Below are 22,948 nucleotides of genomic sequence, written 5' to 3'. Positions count from 1 at the left end.
CTCAGATCTGTGGAACCAACTGCAGCAGGATGTTCCAGAGGTGAAGGGAATATTAAGGAGGGACTCTATGAAACAATAACATCTGTCCTCAATTAAATCCTCTGGTCCAGTTGCTGCCCGGAGACTCCATAAACAGCTGGTTCTTAGAGGTTGGGTGGAATATCCAGGGATCACTCAAACCACACATATCCTCTTTTTTCCAAACACCATCACAGAAAGGACAGATTTTATTATTCACTTTCCCTGGGATCAGCATGCTTAGTATTTTCTGAGTTGCAGAAATCTCTGTACAACACACATTTGGACTTGGGCAGAGTTTGGCATTCCAGAGATGTCATCAGACCAACCCACAACTCTGCTAAAATCCTACACTTGTTCTAACACAGAACAGTCAAGGAACTTCATCAGACTTTCAGTGTTCAGTTCACTTTCAAACCTTACAGACATCCACGTGTTTGTGTTTAGGTTTAGGAACCAAAGCCCCTGAAATCAAGTCAACAGAGGCATTTCCAAAAATTCTTCCAAATATCTCAGGCAGATCTTCCCAGCCACATTAAAGTTCTACTGAATTCAACTCATCCCAGCATCTGCTGATTTACAGATTTATAAGACACCGCTTCCCGAGTCTAATTAAAACTTTCCTCACACATCTGTTAAAAGCAAAAAATATTCTAAAACAAACCAAAACCAAACAAACCCAAAAAGCAGCAATAATAAACTACATGCTCCACTTCACAAAGCTGGATGTCATTCACAAATCTATGAGTTTTATTCTCCACACGAGGCGACTTACTGCATGTTCACTCCCTTCAATCTTCAAACATTTTTTTAATATGTGCAGGAAACAAAGCTAGAAGAGTTTGCTTATGAAAAGGGAGGTTTTTCTATAAACCCAGAACTTGCAAAGGTGCAAGAATTTACCTTGAACATAAAAGAATATTTAGTATACAGTGGAATATGTAAGTAACAGAGACATTCCTTCAGTGGGATTTATCCACGCCTCACAGAATAACAGAGAAATAATGGCAATAAGGAGGAATTATTACATGAAAGATATACAAATAATCAGGTAAATTTGTCCTAAAGCTAGAGGCAAATATCAGCCACATATATTGGGAGGGATTGCCTGAGATTACCATTTTCTTTACCTAAGAAATGAACAGAAAGGCACAAAGCCCCAAAAGCTCACTTTCAGTCTGGATTTTATGATGATACACTACTCTTGGTCAAAATGTAATGGAGAAGGCGAGAACGCTGAGAACAGTAAAAACCAGAATTTACTCTCGGTCTTTCATCAGCCTGTTTTTATGGTATTTGACAGGAAGCCACCCTAGCAGCCCCTAAAGAGTAAGAACATCACAAATCTTAGTTTTATTGCCCTTTTCATAAAAAGTTCTTCAAAAGCTCATGTTTCATCCATCTCCTAACTCCAGATTTTTTGACTTTGATGTCAGGCTTTAAACAGACAGGTATTTTAAACTTCTTTTCTTGTTGTGCTTTCCACTTGCACATCATAACACCTAACCTGTCTCTCAGAATTCTTTCTACTCATTTTTATTTCTTAATGCGAGCCAAAGGAGTGCCTCCCCTACTTTTTCACTCCCCATTCTGTACCTGGCAGAAATCTCTATTTCCTTTGTTTGATTTGAAATCAGAGAGTTGTAAGAAACTAGACAGCTCCTCACAATAGCAGAGGAAACTTAGAGAGAGCTCTGTTTTTCTCAAACACAAGACCTATCATTTTACCTCATCTAGAGAAGAAATAAACTCTACAATTCCTTTAAATCAGGCCATAGGCTACAGCCTGTATGATCAATCATAAACCATTACTCAAATACAAACAGTTCCAACACCCACAGGCCTTCTCTGATAATAAAAGCAGCAAGACCATTTTTCAAACTGAAATACTGTGTAACAGTAGCAGAAAACAGAGCAAATTAAAAATAACCAAGTAAAATGAACAAAACATTTCAGTAGGTCCCACCATCCCCTGTTAACTGGTGAGGTTGTTACTCTTCTTCCTCCCAAATCTTCAACAAACTCAGTGTTTGCTTCCAGAGATGGGATTAATAAAAACTCTGATGACAAAGGGCTCTGTTTTTCTTTACCTCTGAACTTCCCCAGTCTGAAACACAAGTCTTGGTGAAAATAAAGACCTGTTGTGCTCTGGGGAAAACTCGCTTTTTCTCTTAAAATCAGCTGAAACCATGTAATCATTTAAAGTGAAAAAAAAAATTACCTAGGTGTTTCTGGTTTGTCACCTCCTGGATTTAAATGGAAGTAGAAATATGGGCTCTTTGATCATTACAGAACGTTTATGAAGCTGCACAGAAATAATTCACAGTGCTGGCCTGTGACAGCAAAGCTGCACTAAAGGAGACAGTGATTTAATTTCCCACACCTCAGCGAGCCCTGGCTGGGTGCTGGTACTACAAAAAAGGAAAATCATCCTTGATGAAGAGGCTCCTCCAACCTCCCCCTAAGCCAGGGCAGATTTGGGCAGAAGGGCTGTAAAAGCCAGGAGTCAGGGATAAAATGTGGTATTCTTTCTAGAGGACAGGGAGCTGTTGCTTAGAAACTGTTTACAGACAGATCCTACTGGTGTACCTAAAAAAAAAAATAAAATAAATTAGGTCATTCTTGGCTGGAGGTAGGAGAGATCTTTATTGATATAAACCCCTCCTTGTCTCTCTCTACTGTCAATAATTAACAATCCTTTAGGAAGGTTGTTTGGATGCTCTTTTAACCAACAACTGCACATTCCCAATGGCAGAATTACCCATTTTGAAACAATCTGGTGGGTAAATTGACATCACAGTTCCCTCAGGAGGGAGGCTGAGTTCCAGGCATAGACTGTGCCACCTTAGGGAGGGACTGGCATCAAAAGTGAAATCAAATGGGGGTGGGGGCAAAGTGCAACAAATCTTAATTGTTATAAGAAAAAAAAAAAAAAAAAAAAAAAAAGGAAAAATTAAGGAAAAAAAAAATGACAATTTCACCAGACCCAAAAAAAAAAAAAAAAAAAAAAAAAAAAAAAAAAAAAAAACCACACACAACTTGGTTCTACTTTTTAAACACCTGATGAAACCAGGTCTGCTAAAAACAAAAGGGGAAAGGCCACAACACTTCTTTGAAGCCACAAGAGAACAAAGTTTGCCTTGAAGAACAAAAAGGTGAGGTCGGAACTGGATCACTTTGTTAAGGGAAGCACTAAAAGGAGTTCCTAAGTGTCTAAAACAAAGTTGCAGGCAAGCACTCACTGCTCACAGAGAAAACAAATCCTTTCAGAGCAGATGGGAAAGAAAAATTATATCAATCCAGAGCCAGTTCTCTCCTCCGCATAAATAATCCACGCTTGAACAATTTTTCCTCACATAAATAACTACATTTATAAGAAGCCTCAAGTAAGAAGGCTCTTATATCATTATTCACTTAAAAACCACTCCAAAAATTCAGACAAATCACGGCTTTCTAAGTAAAAGAAAATAAAAGGCACAGCTTGCGGTAATAAACAGCTCATTGTCATCCCATTCCAGAGAAAGTCATTTTTTTCTCTTCACTTAAAAATAAACGTAGCACGGGATTGTTTTCTTGTATTGAGCAACTCACATCAAATTAATAAAAGTATTAGAACATGTAACCCAATGTGGAGAAGGGACAGTGATAACCTCAAAAAATAAAGTTGGTGTTGTAGAACAAGCACCTCTGGTTGAAACTTCAGGGGCAGATCTCGAATCCATTGACAAAGCCCACACTCTCTGTAGTGTCAGCAGAAGGTCACCATGCCATTCTTAAGGCCAAAAAAATAAGGATCAGGAAAGCCTTTGTAATTTAATCAAAGTTCCTTAATTCTAAGGACAAACAGGAGCCTGTGTTGTGACACCCTGAGTGACAAAGACTCTCTCAGGGTGACCAGGACAGGTGCAGTGAACAGGTAGGACACAGGTTTGGGATTTCAAGGGTTCTTACAACTTAACACGGGTTCAAAGTCTGGGGAAATTGTTTAACTCCTTCACTCAGTGCTTGGATCCCACCCAGGGAAGGTGGCGGCTCATGGGATGAGATCCTGCTGCCCCATGCCAGAAACACAGGCAAAAACAGCCAGGAAAAAAAAGAGCCTTAACAACCACAAGTATTATTATTCGCAAATTCATCTAGAAATACACTTTGCATTAAAGTAATGCTAATTATTAAAAAAATTAAAGATAACATGGCCCATTTCCCAAAGGCTCCCAAAGCCACGCGGGAGATTTGTGAAGCGTGGAGGAGAGGCCAACCTGATTTTTATTCATGTGTTGTTGAGCTTATCTACATGGGAAACAGAATTATGTTCTATTTAGCCCTCTGTCAGGTTGTTCAGGTTTTAAAATAACTGTTAATGAAATCACAAGCCTTCAACACAAACAGCAGAGACAAAAATAGCACCAGGACAGAAAACATTGGACTGCAGCAAGGAGCAAAAAAGCATCTCCCTAACATTCAACTGGCTTGAAATAAAACACAAGGAATAATAGATTGCATCTTACTGAGGCCTCACTACAATGATTTACATTTTGTAACAACCTTCGTGGAAATGCAGCTCTTAAAAATTAATTTTTCCTTTGGCTTATGAACCAAACTTAGCAAAAACTACTTCAGCATGGGAAGTGCTCATTACTTTAACATATAGAATATCTGGAAATCACCTAGAGCACAATAAGTTATCATAATAAAAAAACAACATTTCCTATTTTTCAGCTTCTTCACAATATTGCACAGGACTCAATTTTAACACATTCAAATGGTTTTAGCTTTAAAAATACTACTGACATGTAATTTGCACTCTACAATTTAGAAATATATAGACATACACTTTTCTGGTCTGAAGTTTATGTTGAATTTTAGGAATGACTCTCAACAAAATTCTCTCTTTAAAAGAATAAAATCACAGGATCCCAGAATCACTCAATGGTTTGCCTTGAAAAAAAACTTTAAAGATCATTTAGTTCCAAACGTCCTGCCATGGGCATCTTAGTAAAAGACGGTGGTAAGTTTTTGCTTTGCATTTTCACACGAGAGGACTTTGATAAATATAGCTAAAAACCCAGTAACTTCTTTATGGTGATTAAACATGCTCAGGGACTGTACATGGTGCTGTGGTATCACTGCTGGGACAGAAGAAATCCAAGTGATGACACTAAATCTGGTGATTACCTCCACCAAATCCATCTATTTTATTTAGTAGGATCCAAAAATGAAAACACAACAGTTTTTCTTCAGATACCAAAATTTCCTTGGGGAAACAAATAATGAAACCTTTCTAACATACTGACTGTGATCACTGCCCTTGACAGACCTTACATCTCTCCTTGTGATGTTTTCTACAATAATCTGTGTTTAGAAACACAGGCCCAGAGTTAATTCAGATTCATCACACAGAATATAAAATACATGTCTGTAATACCCACGATTTAAGACATTTGAAATTCTATTTCCACTTTGCTGAATCTTCTCTGAAATGCTGCTTCTCTCGTGACATTTCACCAGCATTTTTCATGTCCCCTGCCACACTAAAGACTGACCCTGAGTTTTTGTGGTTCCTCCCAGGGCATCTCTCCACCCACATCAGCACCTTTGGGGAGAAATACTTAAAGTGAAACTTATCAAGTAACTCAGTGCTCTGGTATGGCTGGGGTTATTTGTGGCACTGAGTTATAACCCAGAATATTGTACAGAATCAGACCTGCATGAGACCCATGCCCTAAGTGAGAATTAAAGCTGAACACTTTGAGGTTTCTCCTTCATATTTAGGTAACTCAATCCACCTGTAATGTTTTCTTCTACTGGCCCAACACGACAAAAGAAGCTTCTCACTTCAGAGGAAAAGCAGTCTTCAGATTAAATCAACAACACAAAAAATAGCTCATTAAAATGAAAGATTGAGCAGCATTGTATTGGGTATTTGCAGCAGCTCAGAAATCAGATGCAAAGAAGAGCTGATGTACCAGACACTTATTGCTAATGCTTTTTTTAATGTTAAAATGGCAAAAAAAAAAAAAAATCCTGCTCACATAAATCATTTGCTTTCTAAAGCATGTAACAGACACAATCAGTGCCCATGACTGCTCTATAAGGTAACACAGAAAAACATTTGAATTTTCTAGAGATAAAAGCAATTTATGTATCACTGTAATAGCACACAGGACTGGCTCCAGCCACACTTTTTTTAAAAAGACACAGACACAATCCACAGCCAAAGGCAGAATCAGCTCCAGAAGTGTTGGGTAAGAGCTTTGCAGCACTGATGAAAATTCTGTAATTAATTTCAGAGGATCAAGGATTTAATCTTGCATAATCTGAATGCCCAAACTAGTCCCTTAGACAAGACAGCCAGAAACCATCTGCAACGCTGGAAGAGGCTCCTGGTAAAATAAATCTTTCTACTCAGTCCTTGTTAAGTGTTCCTCATGTTTTGCACATTTCTTGAAACTGGAGAAACGGATTTCAGATCCAAGGCACAGAATTTACTGCAAAAGGGGGATTAAGTGAAGACCAGAGTTTAGATTCAATATGAGTGCTTTAGCTTTATTTTAATGCATAAAGGAGGTTTACCTGCTCAGACACAGTACTTTTTCCTTTTTGGTTTTAAATTTACATACTTTCCTCCTAATAAAAGGACCTCCAAGTAGTTGAAGCTGTTAAAAGTCTTGCTGTGATGTACCTGTCTCACAGCAGCTGTGCTTTGCCTGTATTTCCCATACCTGAGCTGCAATGGCCCAGAGGTGACTTCCATTCCAATTTCCAATTAAAGCTAGGTGGAAATCATTAAAACCATGTTTTTTTTAAAGAGTGATTTCAAAATTCCTTTCTCATTTACACCATCTTGCTTTCACCCCAATGAAAAACAACTTATTAATGAAAAACAGCAATGAAAGAGAAACATCCCAACCAGCCCAGCCAAGGAGTGAGTGGAAAAGGCCACTCAAAATTTTTGGAGATACTATCAGTCTGTGCAATCCTCAGCAGTAATTTCAAGCACATCTGAAGTGTTTAAACTCCTATGTCTTATTTTATAGAATCACAGAATATCCTGGGTATCATTCCCCAGTCTGTCCACACATCCAGAGCTGTCCCATCCCAGGTGCAGAACGCAGGACTTGCCCTTGATAAACTTCCCGTGGTATTTCCCTGGAGAATGTGGTTTTCAGTCCTGCCTTAAAGGTGACTTTTGTGTAATCAAACATTGATTTCTCTGATCCACCCATGTCCTAATCATTACACAGCCCATCTCACTCTGTTTCAAGAAATATTTAATTACTGTGGATTACCTCCCAAGGGTTGACCAGGAAAAGCTTTAAACATCACAAATCCTGCAGCACCCCGAGGGTGGCACAATCCTTTCCTCTGGATATCCTGGCAACAGAACAGATCTCACACCACTTCTAATGTGTTTATGGTACAGAGAAAGCAAACTTAAGAGATCCCCATTTTTACACCACCATGAAAATTCGTTTTAAAAAAAAAAATATTCAAAATATCCATCTCTAGTGTTTCCTCTTCCTCCTGACTGATCTTTTTATGAAAAACCAGCCAAGAAGCTGTTCTTGGGCTATGTAATTTTTATTTTTTTGTTTCTTTTGGCTGACTGTCAACCGCCCAGCAAAAATAAACTCATTAAGCTGACAAGAGACCTGAACACACTCATGTTTGTCAGTGCATCTCAGCATCATTCTCGTGAACCCAAAAGCCAAAAAACAATTAAAATAAAGTTAAGCTGACTCCACCCTTAGGATGCAACCAAGTTTGCAAGGATCTGTCAGTCCAAAGTCAATGTCTGGCAGCATCTGAGCTAAAGGGGATATGCAGCTTCAGCACATGTCAGGCCAAAATAGTTCTGAAACTAGCAGCAAAAAAGGAGAACATGGAGTGTGGAGCCTCCAAAAAAGCATCTCTGCCACAATTAGAGCTCTCAACCTAATTGTGTTTGCAAGCCTACTATTTTTGCAGCCAATCCACACTGCTCTCTCCCTGTGTTGAATCTGTCCAGTTATCTGGGATTTTTCCTTTGCTGCCACCACATTTGTAGTTTGCTGAGAGGATCCCCAGTTTAAGGCTCACACAGAGCCTTGGAATCAGCGAGGTTTCTGCTTAAAAGCAAAAGGGAAAAAGTTACCATGGCTACTACAGTCACTCAGCTTCCTCAACTACTCTAAGACATTAATTCTGAAGGCTTTCTGGCTATGTTTGCAGGAAATGTATGCTTCCATACTACTCTGTCATGTAAAATTAGGTTGTGCTGCAGCATTTTGAGATCACCTGGGACCATTCAATACCTTTGGCTGGCGTTCCAAGAAGACTCCACAAGAAGCAAGGTGATGGTTTCACTGATCACATTAAGGAAATTATAATTAAATATATCATATGTAATTAAAACCAATAACAAGATGTTGTTTCTTACCCAGCCAAATGAAGGTAAATACCTGAACACAGATACCCCAGACATTTCCTAGCACTTAGGCTGAATTTCTAAACAAAATACAGTTGGTAGAAATTACAGAATTAAAACAAGGCAAACCATAAAGTACCGGCAGAAAATGCTCTGGAAATGCACTTAAGCTATTCAGGAGATGAGGAAAGCATTCAGAGAATGATGAAACGTGTGTAAGATTTTGGTTTTCATTCAAACACTGCATGAGTAGAAGACAATCCTGCCCAGGACTTATGTCCCCACTGCTCTTCAGCACCTTGAAAGCACCTGAGCACTTCCTCTACACTCACCTGCATCCCCTGGGCTCAGGCCTGAATGCAAGGATTGGAATGTAAGTACAAAAGGAAAAAAAAACCCAACTCTGTTCAAGGATGCAATTAGTGTGCGAGAGCAAATTAACGCACTGAGGGATTCAGTTTGCTGCCTTAGCCATGCACAGAATTCTCCCTGAGCCATGCAAGGAAAATTAAGTCACAGGCTAGAAATAGTTCTTCCCTTCCCTCTTCTTCACCTTCCTGCTCTTGCTGGGTATCAGATGTGACCCAGAAACAATACTTAGCGAGGCCAAGAGTCCTGAACTGAGTGAAATTCAGCTTGAATTTTAAGGGAAGGATGGGCCACCCATGCAAGCCAAGTAAGAGTTCTGCAAACTCTGCAGCGCTCCCAGCCAAGCAGGACAGTTATCAGAGTGTTTTTGTCCTGATTCCCTCCCTACACTGATGCCTTAAGCTTTAGTTTTCATATTTGCAGATTCTGTGCTGCCCAGAGATGTAGTTCTGAGCCTCACATTAAGTGTCACTCAGCTCTTCACAGAGTAGGGAGACAAAACAAATCCTTTTCCTGCTGAGGACCAAGGACAACTTTCACCCCAAAAGCACAAACAAGGGTGGACTGAAGAGAGAAAACAAGGATGAGACCTCACAATCTGAAGCTGTAATTGGACAATTAAACCCCAACATGCAGATGGATGAAAACGTATAAAAATTTAAGATCCTGTGACCAGTGAGCCATTTGTGTGTGACTATTCATAGCGGACTCTGGGTGCAGCCCTGGTCAGGCTCCTGTCCTGCCCAGGGTGGATCCTGAAGGCCTTTCAATAAATATTTACTTTATTCTCCAGTTCTGTCCAGTCTCTGTCTCAGGTCAGCCTTCCCAAGGCATCAACACCACCTCATCCTCCTTCATTCACAGGCTTCCTGACGATTTCTTGTTCTTGGAAGTATTTCTGTGGAGCATCCAAGAACAGGGAAGGCAGATGACGGAGATAATGGAGACGTTTAAAATTAGACTAAGCAGCTGTAATTCTGAATTTGCATTTCTGACTTGATTATAGTAAGCACTGAAGACTAGCTGCACAAGAGCAAGAAAGGAGCTCATATGCTGCAATAAAAATATATGAATCTCTCTCACTTTGACCCCATTAAGGGGGGAAAAAGGGTAGTAAATGGTACTTTTATGGAAGTTGTTTCTTTGCTATTCTATAACTTCATTTTAAAGAGTCACCTGTGGATTTTAATTGCAAGAATTAAAGTTACCAACTTTCCTATACTTTACAAATGGAAGACCTACTCTCCTGCTTACCCTGAATTTTTCTCGCATCATATTTTAGTTGTTATCTATTTTTATACCTTTCCTTATAAACCTGTACAGTCTCTTATCTGAACAGTAAACATTTGTAACCATGGGATAACAATTTATGAAGTACTTTGATATATTCTCTATCAAAACCAAGCACAGACAACACAATTTTATTTAAATATTCTGTCACAATAGAAAATGTTAGAATCAATCTTGCTCTATTTTTGTAAAAAATGAAATAACTATTTTCATTGTATGATTTTTTACAGAGATGCAGAAGAAGAAAATAGTATTTGGGTTCTATATTCAAAGTTTCTCCATAAATATCATGAAGAATTAACCATGAGTAACTTATCACAGCTGGTAATTTTATATCTGGAAGAAAGACCCGATTATTACATTCAAGGAAGTTAATATCTAATGACAGAGGACATCACACCTATTCTCTGTTGATTTATAATCATCCATTTACTTAAAACCATTAATTTACAGAAATCTCCAAAATAATGTAAAAGTTACAGAACAGCCTTGAAGAAGAAATTTCACTATCCCAAGAAGCAAAAAACAAAATGTTCTCCTAGAAGTAGCAAAGGAGAAAAAAAATACCTAATTCCATAAAAACATCTGCCTCAGGTTATCTGTCTGCAAGTAATTCTTATGCCTCTTTTTGAAAGACTTTATTAATTTTTCTTAGTGTGGATTTCTGGAAAAGACACAACTATTGCTACTGACATGATGGCACTGCAACAGAACTACAACCAGTGCTTACCAAAGTTTTACTCCATTTTTTAGGTGCTTTCCTCCACAGTCTAACTTGAAAGTTAAATCTCCAGGAAGAAGCCTTTTGGAATTTCTTTTTGAAAGATGTTTGAAAAGACACAGAGAACTGATAAAAGTGGTTTTGTCAGCTCTGCACAGGATGGACACAGCTTCTGTATTTAAAACATAAGGAACATTTCCAACTGATCCTTTCCTTACAAGCACAACTGAGAGAACGGAGAGATTCAGCTGCTCCTGCTGAGCTGAATGGGCTTTCATGGAGAACTGCCATAAAAAGAGATTCAATGGAATATGCAAGAGTGGGTTTTGTTAGTAAATAACAGCATATTAAAAATTAAGGTTGATTAGTTGTAGAAAAGGGCAAAGTGAATAATCTGTTTAGGAAGCTCTAAGTAACCTAAAAGCTTAAGTTCCATTTGCAGAAGTCACCTGGGCAGCTGGGAGCCTTCCCTGACTGAAACCACTTCCACTTTTTGTATTCAGAATTTCAGTTCCACTTACATTCAAATTGCCTTCTATTTGAATATTCTTGTCTGCTTTAAGCATATTGTAACATATGCTTGTTGGGGATTTTTTTTCATACAAAGCTTCAAAGGAAAGGACAAGTCCACAGGAGAAAGAAATGTCACATAATAATGACTGTGACACCAGTAATAACAGCAGAATGGAGTATCTACAAAAATATCTTTAAAATGCTCTGAACACAGAAACTCTTTCATATAACTACAAAATCTACTGTTTTTCTTACCTCTCCAGTGCAATCCCTGAGAGATGTTCTTAATGTTACAGGATTCAGTTTCACTTAACTGAGAAATTCTCATTACTTAAGAAGCCTGAAAACTTGGGCAGCCTCTGCTGCAACGTTGAAAATGTCTCTCCACTGTTCCCTATACCAGAATAGTAATGCAGGGAGTGATGTGGCTGAAAAGCACAGCTAGACAAAAAAATATTCCAAAGGAGAAAAAAAAAAAAAAAAAAAAAAAAAAGCCTGGCTATCAGAAAATGCTGATTCAGCAGTTACAGTACTTCAAGGAAAGGTGTGCTTTCCCCACACAACCAACAAAAAACTACAGCAAAGCTTTCCTCCTGCCCCTTACAAAGTCACAGTGCTTTGTCTGATGACAGCACAAGACATCTGAAACAATAAAATGTGTATGGGGGAGGGATAGTCCTGCTAGGGGAAAGATTGTTCATTTTGCTGACAATTTTAAAATTCACCTACTCGTTCCACACCAAAACAAAAAATGATTCAAAACACAAAGAACACAAAAATCCTGCCTTCCAACCAACTGTACTGGTAACTGATAGTCACAACAGTTTATTTTCCCAGAGCAGCTGATCTTTGTTGTATAAATATGACTTCAACCTATCCTAGTGTTTGGAAACATTCAGGACTGTCTTTGTGTATCCAACCACTGCTGGAACCAGATATCACTGCTGGCTCAGTGGCTCATGTGTGATGCTCAGGAACTCAGGAGAAAACTGAGATGTAGAGCTCTTATCCAGAAACCTGATACAAATTTCATTTCCAGCTGTGGAGTGCTGAGCCTGCCCAACCAAAGACTTGATAGGACAGCGTTATCACTCCTGGATATATTTAGATGTACAGTGGATTCCTCTAAGACAGTAAGAAGCTACAATACAATAACTTAGAATCATAGAATAGAATAGAATCATGGAATGGCTTGGAATGGATCTTAAAGATCATTTTGTTCCAACCCCTGCCATGGGCAGGGACACCTTCCACTGTCCCAGGGTGCTCCAAGCCCCAATGTCCAGCCTGACCTTGGACACTTTGATGGAACCAGAGGCGGCCACAGCTTCTCTAGGCACCCTGTGCCAGGGCCTCCCCACCCTCACGGGGAAAGATTTGTCTGTATTTCAAACCTAAATTTCCCCTCTTTCAGTTTGAACCCATCACTCGTTGTCCTGTCACTACAGTTCCTGATGAAGGATCCCACTCTGGATTTCCTGCAGCCCCTCCAGATACTGGACAGTGCTGTGAGGTCTCCACACAACCTTCTCCTCTCCAAGCTGAACAGCCCCAGCTTTCTCAACCTGTATCCATGGGGAAGATGCTCTCGTCCCCTTAGCAACTCTTGGCTCTCCTCTGGACTTGCTCCAACAGTTCCACATCTTTCTTATATTGGGGGCAGTAGAACTTACAATGTTGTTAACTTAGTTATCAACCACTTCCTTTATACAGGACAAAACCTGGCTTCTGGTCTTTGTTGTCACTTCTTTAACTTTTTTCTTACGGTAGCCTTAAAAAAAATCCTGTCTTTTTACTTTCCACACTGCTCAAGGCAGGCTGGTCACACCTTGAGTGCTGTGTCCAGCTCTGGCCCCTCAGTTTAGGATGGACATTGAGACACTTGAGCACATCCAGAGGGGACAACGAGGCTGGTGAGGGGCTTGGAACATAAACCCTGTGAGGAACGACTGAGGGAGCTGGGGTTGTTTAGCCTGGAGGAGAGAACACTCAGAGGTGACCTTATCATTCTCTACAATCTCCCGAAAGGTGGCTGTGGTCAGCTGGGGGTTGGTCTCTTTCTCCAGGCAGCACTGACAGAACTAGAGGACACAGTCTCAGGCTGACCAAGGGAAATATAGGTTGGATATTAGGAAAAAGTTTTTTATTGAAAGAGTAAACAGTACTGGAATGGTTTGCCAGGGAGGTGGTGGAGTAACAATCCCTGGATGTGTTTAAAGAAAGACTGAATGTGGCACTGGATGGTTTAGTTGAGGTGTTAGGGCTGGGTTGGACTCGATGATCTTGGAGGCATCTCCCATCCCCCAGTGATTCTGTGTGTGATTCTCTCTGTGTGACTCAGCAGCAGTTTTCTCCCAGTCAGGTTAAGGTGCTGCTGATCCAGCTGGAGGATCTCACCCATCAGTGCTGGAGCTCCAAAGAGGAACAAGAGCTTCAGCTGCTCCCGCTCCCTGCAGCAGCTGCTGGCTTGGGAAGCTGCGCCTGGGGAACGTTTTCAGAGCACTTAATCCTAACAAATGTAACAAATGTAGTGTTTATACAAAATCAACAAGTTTATCTTAGTCAGGAGTAGCTCTCACCCTCCTGTGAAATACAACTTTATTTCTGTAACTTTCATCTTCCCTTCCCATTCTGGTCTTTTTTATATCTCCTTCTTTCACCTCACCTAAAGCAGCTCTAAGGGAACAATTCCTACAGACCAGGGCCACAAAACCTCCCATCAAGTTCTATCCTAATCATGCCCCTCTATTTACTAACAGCTTAGTGCTGCTACTATTTATTTCTGCACATTGCCCTTCTCATTTCCAACTGCATATTGTATTATTTATTTACTTACTCACCCTATGAGTGAGGCACAGGGTGCCCAGAGAAGCTGTGGCTGCCCCTGGATCCCTGGAAGTGTCCAAGGACAGGTTGGACAGGGCTTGGAGCAGCCTGGGATAGTGGAAAGTGTCCCTGCCCATGGCAGGGGAGTGGGACTGGATGATTGTAAAGGTCTCTTTCAACCCAAAACATTCTGTTGATTTTATGATCATTTCTGTACAGCTGCCCTTCATCTTTCCATGACCATTTTATATTATATCTAAACTCAAAGTATTCCTTTGCTTTATGCACCTATGAACAAACTGTGGAGCAAGTGAATAGAGAGTTCAGTTTCCTTTAGCCAAGCCTTGGAACATGCTGTACTAACAGCAAAGCCAAGTCACCTAAAATGTAATAAAATCGCTGCAAACAGGAAAAAAAAATATCCTCATGCTGGTGTGTTCAGACAGCATGTAATACCTGCAAGGCATTGTCATAACTACTACAATTTAGCCACAAAACAGATTTCAATAAATACTGTGCTTATAATTCATATGTAACAAGAAGATAAGTGTTAAGGAATAAAAAAAAAAACTATTTTCTGAAACAGTAGGTGTAAAAAACTAATAGGTGAGGATGAAGACATTTCTTGGCAGCAAGTGAAAAGCAGGGGGGAACTGTGGGAACAAAAGAAACCTCAGCTGTCACACAGGTGTGGTGCTAAACCAGGACTCTGAGCCACACCAATAGAGCAAAAGGGCAGATACATTCAAAAAGTAATTCTGCATTTGCAAAGAAGTTGATGATTTGCTTGTACTTCATGAGAATATTAATAACTTCTTGATCCCATGGCAAATACAATGTTAAAACAGTTTTACTTTGTAGTAAACATTTTCTGTCAGCAGGACCTAAGATCACCATGGAGGAGCACTCTCAGAAGTGTCCACATTATCTATCCCACCAACAGGGATCTTTAGGAATTCTGAAAATAGTGGTGAATTTGCAGAAGTCTGAATGAACACTGATGTTACAACCATCTCTCTAAAAGATCCATAGTTGTAACCATAGCAGGGTTAGAACAATGGCAGTCCTGAACAAACCAATAATTTAAGAAAAATTAAATGAGACTCAACTGATACCTCAGAGCTCTGTAACAAAAATTAGGAAGTGAAATAATGAAACATGACTTTCTAAAATGATTGTGGTTTAATTCCTTCCTATGACTGATAATTCCAACTGGCAGAAATATCTGCCTGCATGTATAAACTTCTCTGGCTCTTGGTGCAGTGTTCTGTAAGAGCCTGCAACTAAACTGGTGAAGAACTGGTTAAGTGACATCTCAGAATGAAAAAAAGCACAGCTTTTGAGAAGAGCTCATCACAACATAACTCAGATTAACATGGAGTTCCCCAAAGGCGGAGCCACTACCACAAAACACGTTTTCAATTATTTATAAGTCTACACCATAAATCATGACACAATTTGCACAAGTATAAATTGATAGAGTGCTACATAACTGAGATAAATCAGTTCCAAAAAGCCATCAGGAGTGCTGGGTATAATCAATCAATGCTGGAAACAAAACGTTATTTAAAAAAGCCACGTACAAAGTTATAAAGCTGCAATCAGGAAAACACATGCCAGTCTATGGAATGATGAACTCTTGTGGAAAGAAACAGTCCTGCAAAGGGTTTGCCACAGTGAGAGTACCCAGAGGAAGGGAGATCAAAATGCAGGGCTGCAAATGAAGGTTTAATATGGAAATGTGATGCAGAAGCAGGAGAGTAACACCAGAGAGGTAATATTTAAATGCACAAAACACTCCTGAGACAAAGCTCCGGTGTGCTGCATCCAGCTCACGTTTTGATAAAAATGCTGAAAAAGTGGATTTAAAAAAAACAATCCCCAGAAACTGAGTTGTGAGGGAAATGCATGCGGTGACAAATTTAAAGAATTTCAGTTCACTCAGTTTTTCAAGTAGAAAAGAGAGGGAATACTGGGTTACAGCAGATAAATATTTCCATGGTAAGAAAATACTTTGAGTTCTTTAGCATAGTGGAGAAAGGCACATCACTAACCAGTGACTGGAAGCTGAAGCCAAATAACTTAATAAACAGCAGACTCTCCACCTCTTACTGTCTTCCGATCAAAACTCCAATTTTTCTGGAAAACACGTTTCAGCCAAATGCAAGTTATTGCATTCAAGAGTAACTGGATGAAATCCAACTGACTACAACAGTCAAGGGGTCAGAGCAGGAGATCTAATTGCTTCCTTTGGCTTTCAAGCCTCAGTCTACAAATACTCTTGGTTTTCAGTGCTTCAAAGGCATTTCAGTAGTACCATGCATGCTCAACATTAATATTAAAAGAGCTCTCAGAAAATCTGCATGAATTACAGTTGTATTTCCATGTAAGGGCTCCAGTGACACTGGAGCTTTCCTGTTGAGGCTTCTGTCACCAGCAGAGCCTATTAATGGAATTACAGCTACCTTGTACCCAGCTGAGGTGGTGTTTGTGTAAACAAGCATTTACACAATTGAGTGCAGAACTTCACCCTTCACAGCAGTACTTTTCCTCCTCTAGAAAGAATCCTCTTTGACCTGGAGTATGAAAAGGCTGATACAATGCATCGTATCAATCACAGGCACTACAGGTAAAAAAAAAAGGAAAACCAGCAGCATTGTAAATAGCCACAAAGCCAGAGAAATCTGGTGCTCCCATCAGCAGCCTTTGAGCCTGCCCCTGTTTATGGTCCTTGTCTACCTGGCACTCCAAAACACACACAGCACCCACACTCTTGACACGTCCAACATTTTCCAGGAATAGATGCCAAGGGATTGTATAAGATACACGTTAAATATCCAGGCTCATGGAGTTGTGCTGTAGCATCGGCTGCTGTGGTATCTGTGGATTTCTAAAATAACACAGGGAGGGGGTTGAAACGTTTCTATCCTGGCGAAGTATGAACTAACTCCAAATTCAGCACTGGAAGTTTGAAAAGGCTGGAATTGTCCGAAGCACGCTCAGAATCAAATAAATCCTCCACAGGAGAGAGACACAAGCACCAAGAGCCAGAGCATCACCTCAAACAGAACCCAGGCACCACCAGCGAGACACAAGGCAGGGCATTCACCCCTCCAACCTGCAGAGGAGGAAGCACCTGCCACCTCACGCTACACCCCGCTGTAAATATATAAAATACATATAAAAGTTCCTCTCCCGAAGCCCTGGCACAGGGATGTCCCGCCGAGCATCCCCAACGCCACCTCCCAAAACGGGCAAAGTCTGGCAGCTCCCCACCAGCACCAGCACGGCCGAGCACAAACTTCTTCCACTCCAAGAAGCCCCACAAGGCACAAAGAGACACTTTGGCCGCCGTCGCCTTCCAGCCAACACTCCCCAGGGCTCCTGGCCATCCCCGCCGCTCCACGCAGAGACAAAGCCACGCTTTAAACTTTCGCTCCCTCCTCGCCGCCGGAGCAGCTCCTGCGCCGGGAGCCGGCACCTCTCGGGGCTGGGCGCTGCCTGGGATGTGCAGAGAGTGCTCGGGGAGGTGTGAGAGCCCGGCAGAGGCCTAGCGGGAGGGGATGGAGGAGCTGCCCGCAGCCCCCTCCCCACAGCCCCGCGACCCCTCCCCGCTCCCGGCACCGGAGCGGCCGCTGCTCGTCACAGGGACACGACAGGGGATGGGGGAAAGGGGAAGGAGCCTCTGACGCCTGAAGAAAGGAGAATTATCTCAAACAATACCCCCCTCCACCAAAAAAAAAAAAAATAAGACTTAATACGGAGCCAGGTTTCACCTCGAAGCGATGGCGGGTAAATAGATGAATAAGTGAAACAACACACCTTTGACCCTCTCTTTTCTTCCCTAAATATAATCCTCCCCTTTTCCCATAATACACACACCACCAAATGACCATTAATTCGCATCCATTCTTTGCAGGAGAGGGGGGATTATCTCTGTGACCGACTCTGTCTCTTTCCCTCTCCCCGGTCTTTCACTGCGCGAGAATTGAAATTGCATTTTTTAGGATAAGAAAAAAAAAAAAAAGGGAATAGAGGGAGGGCGGGGGGGAGAGGCAAGATTATTATATCTGGAGGGTGCGAAATGTGGGCACGGGGAAAGCCTGGGGGATGGGGAGGAGTGGAGAAAGGTGGCTAAGGAGAGAAGAAAGGAAAGGAGGACCAGGAAGCGCAGGGAAGGATGAGGGGAAGGCGAGATAAGGGGAAGGAGGATAAGGAAAGAAGGATGAAAGGAAGGAGGTCGGGAGGAAGGATGAAAGGGAGGAAGGGATGAGGGGAAGAAAGGAGGATGCTCTGCCCTGGCCTCACCTCAGCTCGGTGGGTGGGGGTGGGAGAATCTCTCGCCGCCGCCGCCGCCTCCTCCTCCGCCACCTCCTCCTCCTCCCCAGCAGCGCCGGTCACTGCCGGGCCGGGCTGTGCGGCGCGGCTCCCTGGGCCGGTCCCCGCCTCCCGCCCGCCGGGCTCCCTCCTCCCGCCGCCGGCCCGAGCCGCGCTCGCTGGGCTCTGAGCGGAGCCGGGCTCTGAGCGGAGCCGGGCGCTGCCGCCGCGGCCGCCCCGCCACAGCCACGGGGGGAGGAGGAGGCGGCAGCGCGCCTGCGCCGCCGGGCGCTGCCGCCGAGGGAGGGAGGGATGGATGGAGGGATGGAGGGATGGATGGAGCCGCCGCTCCCGGCTCCAGGGCCGGCCGTGAGTACGGAGCGGGCACGGCTGCGGCAGGTGGGGGGCCGGGAGCGGGGCACGGGCGCTGCGGGGAGCGGGGGATGCGGAGCGGAGCGGGAGGCGGAGGGGAGGCGCGGCCGTGATGGATGGAGAGAGGCCGCGTACCAGAGCGGGTTGTGACAGCACCGGAATGGGCTCACGCTGAGAGAGAGAGAGATTGTGTGGCTTTGGGTTAGATAATAGGAAGAAATTGGTCCGTGTGAGAGCGGTGAGGCCCTGGTACAAGATGTCCAGGGAAGCTGTGGTTGCCCCGTCCATGGAAGTGCCCAAGGCCGGGTTGGAGGGACCTGGGATGGTGGGAGGTGTCCCTGGCCATGGCCGGGGATGGAACGAAATGGGTTTCGGGGTGTCCTCCTCCCACCCAAAGCATACCGTGGCTCTCTGGGGGCAGTGCCGGCAGCGGGGGCTCTCTGGGGACAGCTCTGGGGGCTGTGACAGCAGCAGGGGCTCTCCGGGGCCAGCTCTGGGGGCTGTGACAGCCGGGCCTGCCCCGGGGACAGCTCTGGGGGCTGTGACAGCCGGGCCTGCCCCGGGGACAGCTCTGGGGGCTGTGACAGCCGGGCCTGCCCCGGGGACAGCTCTGGGGGCTGTGACAGCAGCAGGGCCTGCCCCGCGAGCTGGAGGCGCCCTCTGGGCCCCTTCCCGGCTGGTCCCATCCGCCGCCTCAGGGGCCTGGCCGGGGGAAAATCGGTGGGTTATGGATGTACCGGCAAGACTTAATGCAAGAGCCTGAATTCTCCTGTTCTCTTAAGCTACAAAAAACTCTGTGGGTGTCTTTTCTTCCTTGGGTGCTCGGCAGGAGGGGGTAGCCAGGTTGGGGTCAGGCTCTGGTCCCAGGGAGTCAGCGGCAGGAGGACAGGTCACAGCCTTGAGCCGAGCCAGGGTTCAGGTTGGGCATTAGGAGGGATTTCTTTAAGAAAAAGGGTGATGAGACATTAGGATGGGCTGTCCAAGGAGCACCATCCCTGGAGGTGTTTAAGGAGAGACTGGACGTGGCACTCAGTGGTGTTGGCCCATAGGCTGGACTCCATAACCTCAGAGGTCTTTCCCAACCCAATTGATTCTGTGATTCGCTGATTCTGTGCACCAAATACCAGGGTTTTCTCCTCTCTGCAGAGCCTTACACTCTAATTTCCCCCTTATTTCAACTGTATTGCTCATCTTACCAACCTTATTTTATTTTTTTTTCACTCTGCTGGCAGCACCTTCTTTCTGTCTCTTTTGGACAGACCATGGTGCCACCATCCTGCTCCAAAAGCCCTGAGCCAAATGTCCCATAAAACCCCAGCGGTGGAGGATCCCTGCAGAACGTGGGTGTCCTGTAGGGATTTTGCCATTCCCATCCCCTGCAAATCCCACTGACTGTGCTGTTGTTCCAGGCATCCTTTGCACCTCTTGTGGCATCCATCTGCTTCCCTGGTTTCTACGTAAACTCACAGGCAACAAGGAGGGGAGGGGGATGAGCCCTCCCACGCTTTTTTTTTTTTTACCTTTGCTTGGCAGTTTTAGGCTTGCAGGGCTCTTGCCAAAACAATTTCCCTGCCTCAGCCTCTATGGGAATGATGTTAGTGGTACAGGTGCCTGTTAGGCCTCAAGTAGAGGCAGCAGTTTCCAGTCTTTTTCTTCTCTCTTCCCATATCAAAATGTAGTCAGGATCTATATTCATGCTTACAGTGAATAAGTGAGGAGTGGAGCTGCATAGGAATCTTATCTCAGGGATTGAAGCTGGAGAAAAAAAAATTCTTAGGCAAGAACTCATTTAAATATGAATTTAAATGTGACCAGATGCTTCATGGCACTATTTGGTGCAGCCATGTAGCTGGAAGTAGTCAGAGTCAGGAGTGTACAGAAATACTTTGAATTATTTTAACCTCACAGTGTCAGGTGTGAACAGAGACCACACTAGCCTGAACTCCACTTTATGATGAGATGCAAATTCTTGGTGCAAGGCAAACTGGGGATTCAGTTTGTGTCTTTAATAGGCTTCCAGGCGGCACCAAATTCCTTTTCTAGGTACTGTAATTGTCCTTCCCGCTCTTAAATGGAGCAATGTGATGTTAGGAGACTGTTACCTGCAGACCTTCTGTTTCTTGCCTACATTTTTGGAATCCAAATGTTTTGGATTGCTGGTTCTTCTAGGTAAGGACAGTGCTTTCCTTTGGAGCTGGCTAGTGTGTTGTGAATATTAATGGCAACAAGGAATGTTCCCAAACAGAACATGGTAAATTACCTCCTGCTTTATCACCCTGCATTACTTTGCTAATTGAATGTCAGCTAAACGTTCCTCCAGGCATCTGACTGAAATGAGCGTGAGCTATAGTGTACGTGTAAGACCACAAATAATAAATAGGCATGATTATGAAAAATGGTATTTCTGCCCTTCACCAGTAGCAAGGCTTCAAGTACATCTCTTGTAAGTTTCAACCTAAGGACTCATTCAGCCGGTTTTGTATGTTTTTGTTTAAAGTGTGTCAATTTTAGACATAAATGAGATTACTTGTCCAGAGTCCAGATTACTTTTTGTCTGAGACAGAAGACAAGGATTGCTGGACTGTTGCTAAGAGATCTCCCAGAATGCCATGAAGAAATCTGAAGATCTGGAAGAGCTGTATGAACTTACTTTTTTTATGGTCCTGAAAGAGACTCCGTCATTAATTTCCTTTCCTTTCCTTCTTCCTTTCCTTTCCTTTCCTTTCCTTTTCCTTTCCTTTCCTTTCCTTTCCTTTCCTTTCCTTTCCTTTCCTTTCCTTTCCTTTCCTTTCCTTTCCTTTCCTTTCCTTTCCTTTCCTTTCCTTTCCTTTCCTTTCCTTTCCTTTCCTTTCCTTTCCTTTCCTTTCCTTTCCTTTTCCTTTCCTTTCCTTTCCTTTCCTTTCCTTTCCTTTCCTTTCCTTTCCTTTCCTTTCCTTTCCTTTCCTTTCCTTTCCTTTCCTTTCCTTTCCTTTCCTTTCCTTTCCTTTCCTTTCCTTTCCTTTTTCCTTTCCTTTCCTTTCCTTTCCTTTCCTTTCCTTTCCTTTCCTTTCCTTTCCTTTCCTTTCCTTTCCTTTCCTTTCCTTTCCTTTCCTTTCCTTTCCTTTCCTTTCCTTTCCTTTCCTTTCCTTTCCTTTCCTTTCCTCTATTGGGCACTTGGATTAGCAAGACAGACAAAAGGACTGTTCTGCTTAAGGAAAATGCATGGATGCTTTTTGTTTGCTTTTTAAAGTTCTATGTCAACTGTGGAACTGTCTGTCACGATCTAGAACTCAGTTATTAAGTGAGTTTTGTGCAAGATGAACCCTCTGACTGTGCCCATTCACCTCATCTAAGTGGAGTAGTCCTTAGCTATGGAAAAGGCCATCAGGGAAGGAGGGGATCGTTGTTGAGAGACCCCAGTGCAGGACCTGGATCTGTAAGGACAGAGTGACCCACCAGAAGGACAAGGGCATGGGTTGGACTCGATGATCTTGAAGGTCTCTTCCAACCTAACATTCTGTGTGAATTCTGTGTGAAGGAGGATGCACAGGAGAATCTATGGTGTCTCCAGGGACACTTCACAGGATTTAACGTGGCGGGATGAGCATTTAGGTTCTCTTGGAAGAACTCAAAGCTCTGTGGTCCCTGGGATAACAAGGAAAGGAAATTGATGAAGGGTGAAGTTTCTGTGCTCAAGGAACTCTGCATTGGGAATTGTGGCTTTACAGGCAGATTGTTGGTCCAAGGGTATCACACAGCAAATTCCAGCACACAGCAGTCCTGGTTCTCAAATATTAAACTATAGTTTGTTGATTCCCAGAAAGATCTGAACTGACTTTCTGAATCATCTTTTGAAAATTTTTTTTTGTTCTTTAGTAGCAATATTAGAAAGGAGGGACCTTGACATGATGTAATGTAGTGTAAATCATTTTCTTACAGCAAATACAGATTTTCTCCATAAAATTACATGTGACATGTTCTCTGACCAAGTTACTTTGATAATGAGGATGAAAATCTAAAACTTTTATCTTTTCCAGTGTGCCAGAAGAATTTACATCTAGGATAGGTCTAAAATTGAACTAAGCATATTTATAAAAATAATCACAATATTATTTCTTCATGCTAATTCTAGCTTT

At 42.8% G+C, this 22,948-nt stretch overlaps 1 protein-coding gene across 2 annotated transcripts in view; it reads right to left on the bottom strand.

Moving 5' to 3' along the window:
• CTNNA2 (catenin alpha 2) overlaps positions 1-18,551 on the bottom strand; it is a 470,001-nt gene extending 451,450 nt beyond the window's left edge. For both annotated transcript variants that reach the window (XM_083861796.1, XM_083861797.1), the window contains exon 1: positions 18,453-18,551. The gene's annotated coding sequence lies outside the window, so the exon portion shown is untranslated. The remainder of the gene's footprint in view (positions 1-18,452) is intronic.
• Between the last annotated feature and the right edge of the window lie 4,397 nt (positions 18,552-22,948).

Source organism: Zosterops lateralis, assembly GCF_965231275.1.
Source record: "Zosterops lateralis genome assembly, chromosome: 5".
Lineage (NCBI taxonomy): Eukaryota > Metazoa > Chordata > Aves > Passeriformes > Zosteropidae > Zosterops > Zosterops lateralis.
The sequence above is the reverse complement of the archived record's forward strand: the minus strand, read 5'-3'. Positions and strand labels throughout refer to the sequence as shown.